Source organism: Vespula vulgaris, chromosome 5 (assembly GCF_905475345.1).
Source record: "Vespula vulgaris chromosome 5, iyVesVulg1.1, whole genome shotgun sequence".
NCBI classification, from domain to species: Eukaryota; Metazoa; Arthropoda; class Insecta; order Hymenoptera; family Vespidae; genus Vespula; species Vespula vulgaris.
The window spans coordinates 6,937,239-6,956,505 of NC_066590.1; the positions used below are offsets into that span (position 1 = coordinate 6,937,239).

A 19,267-nucleotide genomic window follows, 5' to 3' on the forward strand; every position below is an offset into this window, starting at 1 on the left:
AAAATGGCCGATATTACATTATACCCTATATAGATATTTGTTTTGCTAGAACGTAATATCAGGTAGATCGATCGATCGAGTCTCGCGATTAGTATCTAATCCGGCTGTTAGCTCGCACATCATAGTGAGGATTGGATGAGAAAGGGAGGAGAGAGAGAGAGAGAGAGAGAGAGAGAGAGAGAGAGAGAGAGAGAGTGAGAAGGAGTGAGGCTCGTAAATGCATACTCGTGATAGCAAACAAGGGTTAGAGTAGGTGGATTTGATGTATTACGGACTATCATTACGATATTATAGTTTGTTCTTCGAAGACGATAGCTCTTTTCCATTTGATAATAATTATATTATAACATGTAAATAAATGTTGTTAGGAACGTACAAGAGAATGTGATTTTTGAATGTTTCTTTTTTTCTTTTTTCTCTTCTGTTATTTCGTTCGGGAGTATAAAAGAATTATCCAAAAAAAAAGAAAGAAAAATAAAACAAAAAGAAATAGTAAAAACGGTTTAACGAAGCTTTGAGGTTTAAATGCATTTGGGATTGCAAAATTACAATGTATTAATAAATTTAATGCGGCGTGTATGGAACAATTTAGTTTTCCATTAAATTTCGTTAATCGAAATTATGATAAAATAATTTACCCATTATTTACGCTCGAATATTTACTTATATATTAACCATCCGTTTAATATTTTTCTCTTACAAATTTCAGAAAAAAAAGAAAAAAAGATAACAAACGAGGAGAACGAAAATAAATCAGTTAAATGTATATATATATATATATATATATATATATATATAAATATATATATATATATATATATATTATGAATTTGTAATATTTCCAATTTAAACAAGATTCGTTCGTCCGATTTAAGGATTTTCCCGGAGTCGAAACTATTCGTTTATTTGCAGATTACAGTGTTAGCATTCGTCCTTCTCTTCCTCTTTCTCCTTTTACTTCTCCTCCTCTTCCTCCTACTTCTCCTCCTCCTCCTCTTCGTCCTTCGACAACTGTGCCATCAGTGATTACTCAACTCGAGGATCATTAATCTCTTTCCCGTTGTATCAAGCGATGGCAACACTTTCGCGTCGATGCTTATCCATCGTTAATGATATATTATCAAGCGAACCGGAAGGCTCGTCGATATTACGAAAGCGACAATTAATGGGGTTTTATATCGATCGATATTACGCTTGAACGCTCTCATTCCATCAATTTCCAGAAATATCGACTCGTTTCACTTGTAAATCATCGAATTCAATAGTTCATTTTTCTCTCTTTTTTCGTTTTTCAAATGCATAGGAATGGTAACTATTTCTTTCTCTCTCTCTTTCTCTTTCTCTTCAATAATTACAAACATTTTATCAACCTATTAAGAATTATCAGAGAAAATTTTTACAACTAATAGACCAACGATTTTTATTATTTTCTTTTCCGACTATTTTTTCTAACGATTTTCTTTGCCACGCATTTCGTGCTTGCTTGATATACACTTGATACACACACACGCGCATATACTAAATATACATCCACACATATGCAGAACACGTAAATGGTATATGGTAGTTAAGTACATAAATAATACATAAAATCAATCAATCGATACTTCTCGTTTCTGTCGAATCGTTAGGGAATTAGATATTATTTCCAGCATCTCTCATTATTTTCATTATCATGAATTTCTATCGTTTTCTATTCATTTTTAATACGTTTTACTCGTCTTAATAATTTTATTCATATTTCTCTTTTTTTATTATACGTATACTTGTGTATATATATATGTATGGGTGGGTGGGTGGGTGTATATGTATAAAGCGAAGTTTATCGACGGATCGAACTTTTCTTTCTCTATTTTTTTTTCTCTTTCCTGTTTTCCACGGTATAAGAAAGAGGATGACGTCTCAGAACGTGGCTTGGACATTTCCAATGGAAAACTCCTTCAAGTCCTTCTGAGAAGCTTACACCTTCCCCCACTCCTCCGTCTTTCTTCTTTCCCTCTAACACTTCTCTCTCTTTCTCTCTCTCTCTCTCTTGAGAATTCTTCCCCGACTATTTAATGACGAAGTGACCAATACAGCCGTCGTATCTCATGAACCCTTTTAAGCGAAGGACAGTTTATAGTCTCTTTATATTTGCCCTCGAAATACCTTATATTTCTTTTTCTTCCTGTTTTTCTTCTTCTTTTCCGTTTGTTTTATTTATTTTATTTATTTATTTGTCCTTTCTTTCTTTCTTACTTTAATCGCCATTAATGAAACTAAATAGTCGGTACCTTGTAAAAATTAGAGTGCAAATTATACCACTCAAAAAAGCATTATGAACTTTGTCTCGTCCCTTGGTGTATATAAGGAAAGAGAATCGGTCGACTCTCGATTTATACAACGGATTCTATTCCGGTATTTGCAAGTGTACCCGCGTAATTAAATAGGTCCTCATTAGTAATGGGGAGTAATTAAAAGAAATACGACACGTGGACGTCGTTAAGAGACGAATTACGTCACATGGACAAGAAAAGCTATCTTTCTCATTAATCGACGGGTTCGTAGAATTTATAAAAAAAATAAAAAGAACAAAAAAAAATTATCTGGTTAAATTAATTAAGATCGTAAAGAAAAAGGAAAAAAGAAAGGGAAAAGAAAAAATAATAGTGCCACCGTTCGTTCGGAGTCTTATAAAAACCTAACTCTATATGATACGATCGACTTCGATTTTCTTTTTCATTTTAATCTTCTACTTTGGCTGGCTGAGAATCACTGGCAAGGCCGACGTTTCACGACGTATTCACGACAGAAATAAATACGGAGTGAAAAGGGCTTGGGTTCTTTTCACGGAAGAATATAATTGCCAGAAAAATAAACGATTGCAAAGTCTGTTTGCTCGCGCCTGCCACCCCACTTCTTTTTCCTCTCTTTCTCTCCTTCTCTCTCTCTCTTTCTCACACTATCACTCTGTCGTTCCTACCGCTCTCCTTCCTTCTCTCACCACAAAATCTCTTCCCACTGCCTTTTCCGTCTCTTTTCAACATCCTTCAGTAGCTACACGCCCTCTGTCTCCAACCCAACCTCTTTAGTTACCTTCGCTCTATCTATCTCTATCTTTATCTTTCTCTCTCTCATTCTTTCTCTTCGACTCGTACCCTCTACCGTTCTTTCCACTCTCTTTCTCTCTCTCTTTCTCTCTTTCTCTCTCTCTCTCTCTCTCTCTCTCTCTCTCTCCTTCTCTTTCTATCTTCTTCGACTCCCACTCTCCAGCACGACTTCGTGGAAAAGCTCACTCGACTCGCGGGTCAACGAATTCGCAATTACGATCTTTCACGTCGACGTGACTGCTTTCTCTCTCTCTCTCTCTCTCTCTCTCTCTTTCTCTGTTCATCTCATTCTCTTTCTATCTTTCAACTTTGGAATCCTCCAAGTTACCCCTTCCTAGTTCTCCCTTACTTCGTTCACAACCACTATATTCTTCCTTTTCTTCTTCTTTCTCCTTTCCTTTTCGTTTCTTCATACGTTTTCTCTCTTTATTTTCATGATTCTCTTTTCTTCTCTCTCTGTCTCTCTCTCTCTCTCTCTTTCTTTGCATTACTATCTGATCAGTCTCGGTTTAAAAAGTATTTACTACTTCGTTCCTCCTCTCTTTCCCTTTTCACAGTCACTTCACATTTATTTCGATTTTTCTATATCTCCCTTTTAACTCTCTCATCTCCTCACGTCACATTCGCGCACTAGTTTATATCCACTTTTCTTCACATTTTATTTCTACCATTCTCGTGTATGTCGTGTCGTTGTCCTCGGGGAGGCCATAACGAGATTTTCAAGATCTAAAAGAGGTTTCGTAATCGTCTTAGACTAGCATAAGTCGCTTTTCTATTCTCCATTTTACACGTGCTATACACGAAGATGTTGGTAGTCTTCGCAGTCGAACGAAACTATGAATTAGAACATTGTCACCTTACTAAACTCATTTTTATTTCTCATCCTCATAACTATTATCATCGTCAGATATATATATATATATATATAATTTTCTTTACTATTTTTATTGTCCTGTGTAAAATAAAAAATGATAATAATGCTAAACGAAGCTTGTATTCTTCGTCATCAATAAGTAGATTAAAAAAAAAAGACAAATAAAGAAAAACGATTTTCAACAAAATAATTATACATCGTTCGTAGTTCGACGTAATCTATTATATATCTATTCTTGCATGAGTAAAAAATTTTTTTCGCTCGCTTTCCTCCCCGTTACCAATCCCCCTCTCCCGCCCCTCTCCCCTTTATGCCACTGGCAAACCCCTAACGACATTAGAAGTCTAGACGCTATACTTTTGAAGTAGGTATATCTCAAAATCACGAGGAAGCACTTTTCTCGTCTCTTTGAACGACTACTCCCGCCCTTCTTTCGATTTACTCTGCCACAGGACTTTCGTGCACATACACACATACATATACACAAGCGCATATATATGTGTGTACGTCCTGTCTTCTCTTGAATATCTCGTGCATCTTTGCGAAGAAAGGTTCGTATTTTTGGTAGCGAGGAGAGGTAGTAGAGGATGGGAGAAACGGAAGAGAAATAGGAGGAGGGGGAAAAAGAAAAGAGAAAGTAGAGGAAAAAGAAGAAGAAGTAGAAAAAAAAGGAAAAGAGAGCAAAAGCCTGGGATAGTACTTTTGCATTGTTGCGTCATTTCTCTCCTTTCGTCACAGCACTCCTGCGTGCCACGACGCCTCGTCGTACGTGCGTGAGTGAATGAGCTAGCAGTGCGCGGGGTGGGGGTGGAGTGTGGAGAGTGGGTTGTACGGAATGAGTTAGAGGGTGGGAGCGTATGAACTCCCTCGCGTGAGCCTCGCCACGTCTTTGCTACACTCGTACCGCCACAGGAACCATTGGCGTCGAGCTCGTTCCTAGTGAGACGTTAAATTTTTGATTTACAATTTATATTTTCTTTTCTCTTCTCGTTTTCTTTTCTTTTTTTGTCGTAACAACAGGGTAAGTCTTCATCAGCATTGAATTAGAATTGTGTATGTGTATATAATTAATTGAGAAGTACAAGTAGAAAAGATTATTATCCTTCGAATTAATACATTGGTAAATATTCAATGCGTTCGTTCCTCTTTTCAATTCTATAGGCATATGTACTTTCGAGTTCTTCGTCTAGTTTTCATCCCCTAAAGTAAGAGATTTAAGATTCCGTCGTTTGATCCGTAATATAGCATAGCTATAGCGATGTTCTTTACGTGCGTCGAGGGGAAAGAGCTTCGATATTTTCAACCCTCTGAAAAGGTACGTACTTTTTATCTTTGAGACAATACGTTAGAAATGAGGACGGGGTTGCGCCGAGAAAGTAATACGATTAAAATTCTATGACGAATTTTAATACACACGGCAACCCTCGTAGGCTACGCCTATGTGTGAAATGCGCATGTACCATCGTATACGAGCGTGACTGAAAGAAAAGGGGTGAGAAAGAAATAGAGAGAGAGAGAGAGAGAGAGAGAGAGAGAGAGTACTACGTTGGCTAACAAAGCGTTTGAAGGGCCGTTGCATTGTTTTTACGTTGCATTGTCGTTGTCGTATTTCAAAGCGTGTCAAAAGAACGTAAATCTATGACGTAGCGCGCCACTGCAATCGCTTTTTTCCTCCTTCGAATTCCAATACTACCGACGCGTATTTGCGCGCGAGAATGCTCTTTCTCTTTCTCTCTCTCTCACACACACTCTCTCTCCTCTCTCGCTCACAAACACACACACACACACTCTCTCTCTCTCTCTCTTTCTCTTTCACGTTATCCTTGTGTCGAGCGCAATACACAAAACCAATTTATGAATTAACCAGAGGATCCAATCTTTACGCCTCTATTGAACAGGTCATGTTCGATGCAAAACGAAAAGAGAAAAGAGAAGGGAAAATGTGGAATGGCAAATAGGCGATGATCTCGTTCCATTTATAGTATCTATATATATAGATCTGTTTTATTAGATTTAATGAATTATTTCCATCGAATATTATTTTATTTGTTGTAAACATTTTTTGTTTATTTTCTTATAATCTTAGGAGAGGGCAAAAGAAATTTAGGCTTCATTAATTGTAGCGGACTTATGTAACGCCTCATGGAGGTGCTCATAGGAGGTACCTATCGAAATGACTATAAAAGGAATATTTCGGTAAGCTGTAGTTGAGTTTTGATACTAGTAGAGGAAACATATATCATGTGTGTATACTTATTGCCTGTGTGATTACAAACAGTTACTACAATGGATTCCTATGGACCCAATCTCTGGAGATACCTACAATTTGGAATCATCAACAAGTGAAGATAACAATGAAACGAAAATTCAATTAAAACGAGCGTAACAACCCAACACACTGAAATGTTCAACCCTTACCTGGGATCATCATCTACCGAAGTTATTGAAGAAATCAAATAAAAGGACACTGAATACCACATCTACAGCAGAAACACAACACTATAATTTATTAAGATAACTGAATTAAATTGTATTAAATTGTTCTAAAATAATTGTATTGTAATTTATTAAAATGCTGATATAAAATAACATTGTCAGTTTTAATGTAAATGTTCTGAAAAAAAATAAATATTAATCAAATGGAAAAAAGTGTACTGTAATTGATTTACCATTCCTCCCACTCTCTCCGAATACCTCCTACTTTCACACACATACGTTCGACATACACGTTGCAATGTGCCACCGCTTCGAACATCATGTGATCCTAATACAAATCTCCGTTTCCAGGAAACATTCTCGCATCGCCAGAAATTCGAACAATTAACAGGAGACAATAACTTACCTGGAAGTGGCACGTTTCGGCGTGCCACCTCTTCGCACATCATGTGATCCTAATACAAATCTCCGTTTCCGGGAAAAATTCTCGCTTCGCCAGAAATTCGAACAATTAACAGGAGACAATAACTTACCTGGAAGTGGCATGTTTCGGCGTGCCACCTCTTCGCACATCATGTGATCCTAATACAAATCTCCGTTTCCAGGAAAAATTCTCGCTTCGCCAGAAATTCGAATAAATAACAGGAGACAATAACTTACCTGGAAGTGGCACGTTTCGGCGTGCCACCTCTTCACACATCATGTGATCCTAATACAAATCTCCGTTTCCAGGAAAAATTCTCGCTTCGCCAGAAATTCGAACAATTAACAGGAGACAATAACTTAACTGGAAGTGGCACGTTTCGGCGTGCCACCTCTTCGCGCATCATGTGATCCTCATACAAAACTCTTTGCGTCTGGGTTGCGTCTGGGTTTCGTCTGGGTTGCGTCTGGGTTGCGTCTGGGTTGCGTCTGGGATGCGTCTGGGTTGCGTCTGGGTTGGGTCTGGGTTGCGTCTGGGTTGCGTCTGGGTTGCGTCTGGGTTTCCAGGAAACATTCTCGCTTCGCCAGAAATGCGAACAATTAACAGGAGACAATAACTTACCTGGAAGTGGCACGTTTCGGCGTGCCACCTCTTCGCGCATCATGTGATCCTCATACAAAACTCTTTGCGTCTGGGTTGCGTCTGGGTTGCGTCTGGGTTGCGTCTGGGTTGCGTCTGGGTTGCGTCTGGGTTGCGTCTGGGATGCGTCTGGGTTGCGTCTGGGTTGGGTCTGGGTTGCGTCTGGGTTGCGTCTGGGTTTCGTCTGGGTTGCGTCTGGGTTGCGTCTGGGTTGCGTCTGGGTTGCGTCTGGGTTGCATCTGGGTTGCGTCTGGGTTGCGTCTGGGTTGCGTCTGGGTTGCGTCTGGATTTCCAGGAAAAATTCTCGCTTCGCCAGAAATTCGAACAATTAACAGGAGACAATAACTTACCTGGAAGTGGCACGTTTCGGCGTGCCACCTCTTCGCACATCATGTGATCCTAATACAAATCTCCGTTTCCAGGAAAAATTCTCGCTTCGCCAGAAATTCGAACAAATAACAGGAGACAATAACTTACCTGGAAGTGGCACGTTTCGGCGTGCCACCTCTTCGCGCATCATGTGATCCTCATACAAAACTCTTTGCGTCTGTGTTGCGTCTGGGTTTCGTCTGGGTTGCGTCTGGGTTGCGTCTGGGTTGCGTCTGGGTTGCGTCTGGGATGCGTCTGGGTTGCATCTGGGTTGGGTCTGGGTTGCGTCTGGGTTGCGTCTGGGTTGCGTCTGGATTTCCAGGAAAAATTCTCGCTTCGCCAGAAATTCGAACAATTAACAGGAGACAATAACTTACCTGGAAGTGGCACGTTTCGGCGTGCCACCTCTTCGCACATCATGTGATCCTAATACAAATCTCCGTTTCCAGGAAAAATTCTCGCTTCGCCAGAAATTCGAACAAATAACAGGAGACAATAACTTACCTGGAAGTGGCACGTTTCGGCGTGCCACCTCTTCGCACAACATGTGATCCTAATACAAAACTCTTTACGTCTGGGTTGCGTCTGGGTTGCGTCTGGGTTGCGTCTGGGTTTCGTCTGGGTTGCGTCTGGGTTGCGTCTGGGTTGCGTCTGGGTTGCGTCTGGGATGCGTCTGGGTTGCGTCTGGGTTGGGTCTGGGTTGCGTCTGGGTTGCGTCTGGGTTGCGTCTGGGTTTCCAGGAAAAATTCTCGCTTCGCCAGAAATTCGAACAATTAACAGGAGACAATAACTTACCTGGAAGTGGCACGTTTCGGCGTGCCACCTCTTCGCGCATCATGTGATCCTAATACAAAACTCGGTTTGCGGGAAAATTCACGCGTTGCTTGAAATTTGAATTTCTAACAGGAGAATATGAGTTACCTGGGGGTGGCACGTTTCGGCGTGCCACCTCTTCGCGCATCATGTGATCCTAATACAAAACTCGGTTTGCGGGAAAAATTCACGCGTTGCTTGGAATTTGAAGTGTTAACAGGAGAATATGAGTTACCTGGGGGTGGCACGTTTCGGCGTGCCACCTCTTCGCGCATCATGTGATCCTAATACAGAACTCGGTTTGCGGGAAAAATTCTAGCGTTGCTTGGAATTTGAATTGTTAACAGGAGAATATGAGTTACCTGGGGGTGGCACGTTTCGGCGTGCTACCTCTTCGCGCATCATGTGATCCTAATACAAAACTCGGTTTGCGGGAAAAATTCACGCGTTGCTTGAAATTTGAATTTCTAACAGTAGAATATGAGTTACCTGGGGGTGGCACGTTTCGGCGTTCCACCTCTTCGCACATCATGTGATCCTAATACAAATCTCCGTTTCCAGGAAAAATTCTCGCTTCGCCAGAAATTCGAACAATAAACAGGAGACAATAACTTACCTGGAAGTGGCACGTTTCGGCGTGCCACCTCTTCGCACATCATGTGATCCTAATACAAATCTCCGTTTCCAGGAAAAATTCTCGCTTCGCCAGAAATTCGAACAATTAACAGGAGACAATAACTTACCTGGAAGTGGCACGTTTCGGCGTGCCACCTCTTCGCACATCATGTGATCCTAATACAAAACTCGGTTTGCGGGAAAAATTCTGACTTTGCCAGAAATTTAACAGGAGATAATAACTTACCTAGAGATGGCATGATTCGACGTTATCATTGTGGTAGGATGTGGGAAGGAGACGTAGATCAGTAAAGAACACATAGTTTTGTTTATTTTTATTTATTTATTTTCGAATGTATTTGTTGTACATTGTTTTACAGTTTTTATTCATTTGTTCCTTATAAAATTACATTATAAAGGGATATGGTTATATATAAACTATATTACATAAATCGTTTGTTACAATATAAATATTATTCCGTTCCTAACTGATATTATTTTAAATTATAATACAGAATTCTTTTATGTCAATACCTTCCAAAATTGGTTACATTAATTTTGTTTACTTATTACTTTTGCTATCTACTTAATTCTATTTTCGTAAAGGATTATTTTTCCTTTCCCGCAATCGCGCATTGAATTACAAAATTAAAAATTGTAATAGCTTATTTGGTAAATAAATTCATTTACTAAATTTTGCTATTTATACATCTATACCTACATTAGTATTTACTTCTAATATTTGATAGTCGCTCTTTTACATATTGTTCTACAAATAATAAATGTTTAAAGCCTTATAATAACAGACGACTTATTGTAGTTTTCCACTGCTTTATATCTTTCCTCCAATCCTGCGAGGATTTGATTTATCTACCAGTCAGGTTATCGTAGAAAGTCCTTAATCCACTTAAGCGAGGGCTCGTTAATCTTCCTTCCAAATGTAAGAGAGTAATATAAAGTGTAATGCGTATCGACGATTTTTATCCAAAAAAATAGGTTCTCCAGGGAGGGGAAGCGAATTCTTATTACACTCTATGGGGATCCAATGAAATATATAATCTTCTCTCTGTAAGCTCCCAATAATAGTCCTTGAAAAATAATACGCTCTCTTATCCATACTTTGGTATCTCCCGTTACAGTTATCTCTCCATGTTTTTTCCTGAAACAAAAATAAATAGTTTTATTCGTTAATGCATAAACTATTATCTTCAAGTTATATAACAGTCATATTCACACGTCAGATATAATAATATAAAAGGTGTCACATGGTGCTGCATACAGATGAAATAACTCTCAACAATGCTGACACATTCGTATTTCATGTGGGAAGTATAGAAGTAGAAGTGTGCTAACGTGTTCACCGAACGAACTTCGAAAAGTTCTCGGTGGAAACGGTCAATGTCCAGTCGGCGGACAGCAAAAGGACTACGTAATAAACGTATGTTCGAATGAAAGGAATCGGTTCTTTACATATATATATATATATATATATATATATATATATATATATATATATATATAACACTCGAATGGAAACGGTTGAATTAATTTCGTAAATTTTCTAATTTCTCCTCGAATCGCCTTCAACTATTCTGATAACGTTAAGGGAACATAGGGAGAAAAAGAAGGAGAAAGAGACAGAAAGAGAGAGAGGTAAAGAGAGTGAAATAGAAAGAATTAGATCTGTTCTTCCAATTTCGTTCGGAAGAACATTCAGTTTGTTGAATTTTCAATTGACAAAGGCACATTTAAATAAACTAGAAAGGAAAGGATAATGAAATCAAGTAAAGTGGAGTCGCACGAATAGGAACGAAATTATTGAAAGAACGAAAAACGAGAGAAATTCTTCGAGCTCGTGCTTTTTCATACACATACAATAATAATAGTAGTTACCTAACTGCGACGAGACCAGAACCAGAGTAATCTCGTCAAATTACGCACAGTCTTTAATTTCCGGCTACTTCCCTTCGACATTTTCGATGAAACTGACAGAATAACGTGAGATCGTAACGACGACGTCGAATATTGACGTATATGTATATATGTTGATGATAGATACAACAAATTGTGTTGAAAATACGAAGATCTCCATTGTTTAAATAAAAAGATCTAAACGATTAATTATTAGTCACCTATCTCTTACACGAAAAATTTTTTATTAAAAAATTGATAGATGTATTAATGTTAAAACATACTCTCACTATAGTTATATATACTGTGTATATGTACGTTTATATATATATATATATATATATATATATATATATATATATATAAAAGATATATACACCTACGTGCGGTTTCGTCGGCGATCGATAAAGAAAAAAAGAAAAGAAAAAAAGAAGAAGCAGTTATCGCGCAAATTTGGAATGATTCCAATCCGCGTGCCGACGACAACGATAATGACAACGACGAGCTCGAGGACGAAGAAGACTCGTCGTACTAAAAGTTGCGATAGAGGTAAAGACAAAGATAAGAGAAGGGGACGGTGGAAATACTTTTCGCTTATTGGACAATTTCTGACGGACGTATTGTCGATAGTAGAGGTGGTACGCGGGACGAAACAATTGGATCGAACCGACTAAGATGGATCGAGTATCGACAGCCGAATCAATTGTCTCGTTCGTCCTTCAAAATGGCGGACTTTACAGACGTCTCATCCATGTTCTTTTCCCCTAATACCTTTTTTTCTTTAGTTAAAAAGTCTCGTGCAAAAATAAAATACGAATCGACCATAATGAGAGAAAAAGAGAGAGAGAGAAAATGAGAAAATAAAAGAGAGAGAAAGAAAGGAAAGACTTGCAGATATGTGCTATACGAAAAATAGACAAAAAAAGAAAACAAAATAAAAGAAACGAAGATACTCAAGAGTAAAGAAAAATCTTGGAAAGTTGCAACAAGAAGAAGGGAAAAATCTTATTCCATTTCTTTCGAAATGAAATTACTAAGCGCGGCTAGTACATAGTAGTAGATAAGTAAGTACGTACAATACTATTTCTAAGCGCTATCGTACGTGCGACTGGAAAGTGGCTGACTTCTCAAACGGCAAGCTTTTAAATTCCATTTTCATCCTGACATGGATGGGAAGAGGCTAAAACTACGAACTCTGGCTATCTTTTCTATCGAGCAACGTGAAATGAGAGAGAAATAGAGAGAGAGAGAGAGAGAGAGAGAGAGAAAGAGTGAAAGAGATAGATATATAGACAGAACGAGATAGAACTAGGTAAAAAGAAAAAGTAAAACGAGCCCTTTACACGAACGAAGCTCGTGCGTGTCCCTCGTAAATCGACGTCGATTTTTCGAACACGTAATCCGGGATAGTCTCGTTGAATTACGCAATCTCTAATTTCCGGTACAGCCGTCGCTCCCAACTAGGCATTGGGAGAGAAGAGATAGATAGAGATAGATGGATAAAAAGAGAGAGGGAGGGAGAGAGGAAGAGAAAAAGAAAAAAGAGAGAGAGAGAGAGAAAGGTGGAGAGAGAGAGAAAGAGAGAGAGAAAGAAATAAAGGAAGATAGAGATGGAGATAAACGGAAGGACTAAAAGAGAAAAAGAGAAAACGATTGGGTGGATGTGACGAGGCGCGGCGAAATTGCAACTGTCGGATCTCACGTTATACGTGCTCACCAGCAACACACGTATATACGCATACATACATGTATATATATATATCCGAAGAGAGAGGGGAAGACAGAGAGAGAGAGAGAGAGAGAGAGAGAGAGATGCACACGCATGTACGAATGTAGACGTACTAGCTATTCCAGGACATCTCACCGTTCGTGTCCGGATAAGGCTGTCCTCCTTCCGGATCGATCGACGGATTTTGGTGTTGAGAGGGATAGAGATAGAAATAGAGAGAGAGAGAGAGAGGGAGAGGGAGATAGATAGAGTCGGTCGTCGTCCTTACGTGTGCACCACGGATCGATCCTCTTTGGTTAAGCTTCACTAAGGACACGTATTTCCACAACGAATTCCTACTCGCGACTAAAGTGCAACTATTCGCTAGAAGGAACCATCTTTACTGGCCGCAAAAGTCCATCCACTCGTTTCTCGTTCAACTCATGTTACTCCCTCTCTTCCTCTCTCTCTCTCTCTCTTTCTCTCTTCGTTCGTCTGTCTTTGTCTCAAGCACTTCCGGTCGAAGAGTAGAAACGTCGTTGGAAGAAGGACGCTCGTTTAGAGCTTCAATCCTAGAATGTTCTCGGTCTATCCTTTTACTTCCTTCTCAATGAAGCTAGTTTTGAATTGAAAGTTCCTTCGTCTGCTTGGCCCGTTTGTTCGTTCGTTCGTACGTTCGTACGTACGTACGTTCGTACGTTCGTTCGTTCGTTCGTTCGTTCGTTCGTTCGTTCGTTCGTTCGTTCGTTCGTTCGTTCGTTCGTTCGTTCGTTCGTTCGTTCGTTCGTTCGTTCGTTCGTTCGTTCGTTCGTTCGTTCGTTCGTTCGTTCGTTCGTTCGTTCGTTCGTTCGTTCGTTCGTTCGTTCGTTCGTTCGTTCGTTCGTTCGTTCGTTCGTTCGTTCGTTCGTTCGTTCGTTCGTTCGTTCGTTCGTTCGTTCGTTCGTTCGTTCGTTCGTTCGTTCGTTCGTTCGTTCGTTCGTTCGTTCGTTCGTTCGTTCGTTCGTTCGTTCGTTCGTTCGTTCGTTCGTTCGTTCGTTCGTTCGTTCGTTCGTTCGTTCGTTCGTTCGTTCGTTCGTTCGTTCGTTCGTTCGTTCGTTCGTTCGTTCGTTCGTTCGTTCGTTCGTTCGTTCGTTCGTTCGTTCGTTCGTTCGTTCGTTCGTTCGTTCGTTCGTTCGTTCGTTCGTTCGTTCGTTCGTTCGTTCGTTCGTTCGTTCGTTCGTTCGTTCGTTCGTTCGTTCGTTCGTTCGTTCGTTCGTTCGTTCGTTCGTTCGTTCGTTCGTTCGTTCGTTCGTTCGTTCGTTCGTTCGTTCGTTCGTTCGTTCGTTCGTTCGTTCGTTCGTTCGTTCGTTCGTTCGTTCGTTCGTTCGTTCGTTCGTTCGTTCGTTCGTTCGTTCGTTCGTTCGTTCGTTCGTTCGTTCGTTCGTTCGTTCGTTCGTTCGTTCGTTCGTTCGTTCGTTCGTTCGTTCGTTCGTTCGTTCGTTCGTTCGTTCGTTCGTTCGTTCGTTCGTTCGTTCGTTCGTTCGTTCGTTCGTTCGTTCGTTCGTTCGTTCGTTCGTTCGTTCGTTCGTTCGTTCGTTCGTTCGTTCGTTCGTTCGTTCGTTCGTTCGTTCGTTCGTTCGTTCGTTCGTTCGTTCGTTCGTTCGTTCGTTCGTTCGTTCGTTCGTTCGTTCGTTCGTTCGTTCGTTCGTTCGTTCGTTCGTTCGTTCGTTCGTTCGTTCGTTCGTTCGTTCGTTCGTTCGTTCGTTCGTTCGTTCGTTCGTTCGTTCGTTCGTTCGTTCGTTCGTTCGTTCGTTCGTTCGTTCGTTCGTTCGTTCGTTCATTCGTTCGTTCGATCAATCGATCGATCGATCGAGATTAAGAATTAATTCCGAGAGCAATTATTTTAATAAGATTATATCGAGATTTCAACGAAATGAAATTGTTTAAATTAAATAAACGATGTTAGGATTAATTTAATTTAACAATACTCATGGATACGCAAAAGGATTATTCTTCGTTTTCTTTTCTCCTTTCTTTTTATAGATCACTTTTAATGATTGTATTCACGATATCAACTGGGAGTTACGAACTCGTTATGCTACAGGATTGCTTATAGCCATGCCTATTATATTAAATTCAAACGTACATGAAACCTATATATACATATACATATATATATGTAAATATATATAACAAAGAGAGTAAGAGAGAAAGAGAGAGAGAGAGAGAGAGAGAGAGAGAGAGAGAGAGATAATGCTAAACCTTCGCATGTATATCCGTTGGCTATCGATCTCGCTTGGATCACGATTTGGTTCACTGACTCGTTAAAATCGAGAAACGCACTGAAACAATCCGATGACTTTAATTAAGCGTACACGAATCAAAAGAATGCTTTTGCAATACGAGTTATTTCTACGTGGTAACAGTGACGGCGAAAATATTTCAAGAGATTACGGATGAAATTTTTATGAAAATTTCTTTCATTATTAAACTTTCAATGGAAATGGAACCAAACGAAGCGACGAAAAGGAAAAAAAAAGGAATAAAACAATAAAATAATCTGAAAATTCAATAAATGTTAAATTCTTTGGCCAGATGCTAGATCCATTCAAATATTCCTTGATCGAAATTAGTTCTATTATCTTTATTTTTCTTTGTTGAAAATAATTTTTTTCTCTATTTTTTTTCTTTTTCTTTTTTTTCCGTTTCTTTGAATGAATACCACGTTTCTTTGATAACACGCGTTCATGAAAGTGCCGAAGCTCGTCCATGAATTTTATTAAAATAGACGAATAGCTGGACGCACAGCTATCCAATCTCGACGGATCGATATTTGACAGAGATATGTACATTTGAACGTATCTGACACTCCGTCCTGTTACTACTACTATTACTATCACTACTACTACTATTACTATCATATCTATACTATACCACGTGCTCTTCCTTCGGATATAATGGAATGCTCTTGAAAATCTGTGCTTTGCGAAACCATCAGCAGGATACACGGCCAGGACGCACATAGATCTTCGAACGGTCCTTCATAAGTGCACACTGCGATATACTTACCAGAAATCTCATTGGAAGAATTGCAAACCTCGAAATCCATTAGCGAACATCTTTCTTCAAGGATTTCACAACAAAAGAAACTGATGAGCTACTTCTTCTCTTCATCCGTTTGATTTATTTCATTCGGTGACGTTCGCGTTCAACCCTGATCATTATAGATCGATGACATCACATCGCTCATTAGTTCCAAACTAATAACGTATTGAGTTCGACGCTGCTCAACTCGCTCGTCATCAACTCTAAAAGTTGATTCTACAACATTCGCGTTTAGTTACGTCCAACTATTTACATTCATCTTCATTTTGTAAAATCGAAGCTCTCATATTAATATAAAGGATAGAAGAAAAACAACATAGAACATAATAACTGATGTTATCGATACAAATGATCACACAATATATCAACTCTATCATATAAATCAAATATAAAGATTATCGTAAAAAAGAAAAATAAAGAAAAAAACTAACAATGAAACAAATGAAAAGTATGAAAGAACTAATCGTTCAGGTTGACAAGTCGTTTAGAATCATTATCCTCATATCTTTCTATTATAACTAAGGAAACTAATTCTTGTTGACACGAACAGTTTCGATTACACGTCGCTTCGAAGACGACACTCTTCTTAATTAAAAAGGATCAATCGGAGTACGAAAAGCTTCGAAAGAAATTTCTTTCTTATCCGTCCTTTTCTCTTTCTCTCTCTCTTTCTCTCTTCTTTCTCTCTTCTTTCAAAAGGAAGGATCGTTCTCTGCCCTGATCGAAAAGGAGAATGAATACGCATGGAGATGCGGCGTCACAAAGAGGAGACAGAATATTGGAATTCGTATAAAAAGAATTTCACTTACTTCCCGTTCCTTTACTTCCTCCTCCTCTCTTCTCTCTTCTTATCAAACATCGTCGTCGTCGTCGTCGTCGTCGTCGTCGTCGTCGTCGTATCGATCGCGATATCTCTTTCACTGTTATTCCACTCTTCTATTTCTCTCTTCTCCTCTTATCCTTCCTTTGTCCTTCTTACTTCTTCTCGATTCAGCGATAGACTTTTTAATTGAGAGAATAAGAGCGTCGATGTCTCGTTTCCTGGCTCACATTTCTTTCTTTTTTTCTTTCTTTCTCTCTTTCTCTTTTTCTTTCTTTTTTTTATTTCTTCCTTATTTTATTTTATTATTATTCTTGTTGATACCAACGACCTCGACCATTACAAATACAACCAAACTATTCATTCCTCTTCCCTCGTTTTCCACTTATCGTTGGAAGCTTGTTAACAGTAACGTCTAAAGCTCGTAATCCAGGCCGCAACGTGGAATTCCAATTTCTCAGCGAAGGCGAGACCAAGTACGCACCTCCCCTATCCCTTAACGAGTGATGCATATTTCAACCATCCTCTACTCTCACACCGTGCTTCAATATATATATCTATCTCCCTCTCTCTTTCTCTCCCTCTCTCTCTCTCCCCCTCTCTTTCTCTCTCCTTCTCTCGCGGTCTATCCTTAACCACAAACTGATGATCGATAATAGGAAGAAAATGGAGTTACGTGATATTCTCTATCTTTAATCGTCTACATATTTATATATTAATTATATTCAACATATATATATCATAATCATTTTTAATTTTATTATACTATTAATTATATCTGTTCGTTAAACGAAATGTCTTCTTTTTTGTCGTCATTATCAAATTTTCTTTGCCATTTATTTTGCTACGTTTATAGGACTTTGCCCTGGTACAATAGTTTCCCTATCTATCTTCTGCCCCTTTCACTCTCTCTCTCTCTCTCTCTCTCTCTTTCTCTCTCTATCTCTATCTGACTCTGTCTAAATGTATCTCTCCTATCTTTCTTCACACAATTGTCTTTCTCGTTTCGTTACACGCGCTACATTCGAAACCATTTCAACCGCGTCAAATCGTATTTTAAACCGCGACTCTGAGCAGGACGAGTCGGACTAAATAATTCATCCGATGAATTATTTCCATCCCCGCGGTAGGTACAGATATATCTCAACGGTGAACTAACGAATATCGATCCAGCCAATCGTCTTGCATTTCTAAAAGCGTAAGCTTATCCTCTTAATGTTCGTAAAACAGAATCGTTTCGGATCTACGATTGCTGTGATAAGCTTTCATTTTGAATTCCACCAAGAATTGTACACACTTTTTCTGTTCATTTTTTCTTGAACAAAAAAGAAATCATTCGATGTAATACACATTAAATTTCATTCATTAGTAAAGTATTAAAATCAGAAGAAATTTAAATAAAGAGAATATAAAAAGAAAGAAAGAAAGAAAAAAGAATGACAAATGAAAAAAAGAAAAGAAAACAAGAAGAAGAGAACGAGAACGATTAGATTAATCTAAAAAAACGATTTCAAAATTTCTTCCTAATCCTTACCAACAACTATACCGTTGTGACCTGATAAAAGCTTTTTGTCGGTGCTTCCGTTAACGAAAGCAGCAAATTACCGAATAATCGTATACCATTTGGACTTTAATTTCATGCAAATCTGGATAGATAAGGGCCAGAGAAAGGAAAGGGGAAAGAAACGGAGAAAAGATTGCTACCCGCTGTTAACCCCAAACGACCAGATCGATCTAACGTATAAAAGAGATCTCAAAGAGATTCGTGTTCCATCTAATCTTTCCACCTATAGCCTTAACCTCCTCTATCCTACTCTGCCCTCTCTCTCCAGCTATTCTATCGAATTCTATCCAATCGTCGGAGAAGCACTCAGGGTTTAGCAATTATACTATTGGTTACTCGAATTCACAGCTAATGATTAGTTCAAGTTGTATAGATATAAAGAAAGAAAAAAAGAAAAAAAGAAATCAAAGAAAGAGTATACAGTGAATCGAAAGAAAATTTGGCACGTAAGAGAGAAAGAAAGAGGAATAGAGATAGAGATAAAGATAGAGATAGAGATAAAAATAGAGATAGAGAGATAGAAAGAAAAGGAGATAGAAGATTTACGAAATTACTTTTCATAAATCGCTGGCGAGAAGCCTTTTCTCGGCTCTTACTCGCGTAGAAAATGCAAAGCACAGCACTTTCTCTTTCTCTCTCTCTCTCTCTCTCTCTCTCTTTCTCTTTCTCTTTCTCTCCACCTTTCTTTATGTATCTATCCCTATCCTTCTCTCTCTCTCTCTCTTTCTCTCTTTCTTTCTTTCACACGAGATTCGCGTAGACAGCCGTGAAAACGTTTTTGCTAGCAGCGCACGTTGTCGTTAAGGTAATGGCCGAAGACAGGAATACTGGGCCTTCGTTCTCCTCTTCGAGTTTGATGGAGAAGGGAAGGGTAGAAGACTAGAGGGTTGTACCTGCTTTGCGAACATTTCGATTCGACTC

The 19,267-nt window shown here is 38.9% G+C and overlaps 1 protein-coding gene and 1 long non-coding RNA gene across 33 annotated transcripts in view; both read left to right on the forward strand.

Annotated features, from left to right (window-relative positions):
- Positions 1 to 19,267, forward strand: part of LOC127063756 (cell adhesion molecule Dscam2) — a 162,374-nt gene that overhangs the window by 94,945 nt on the left and 48,162 nt on the right. The gene's annotated exons all lie outside the window — the stretch shown is intronic.
- LOC127063791 (uncharacterized) lies at positions 781 to 6,688 on the forward strand. Its single transcript, XR_007781479.1, has 3 exons — positions 781 to 5,278; positions 6,050 to 6,159; positions 6,242 to 6,688. It is a non-coding gene; the product is annotated as an uncharacterized LOC127063791 (long non-coding RNA).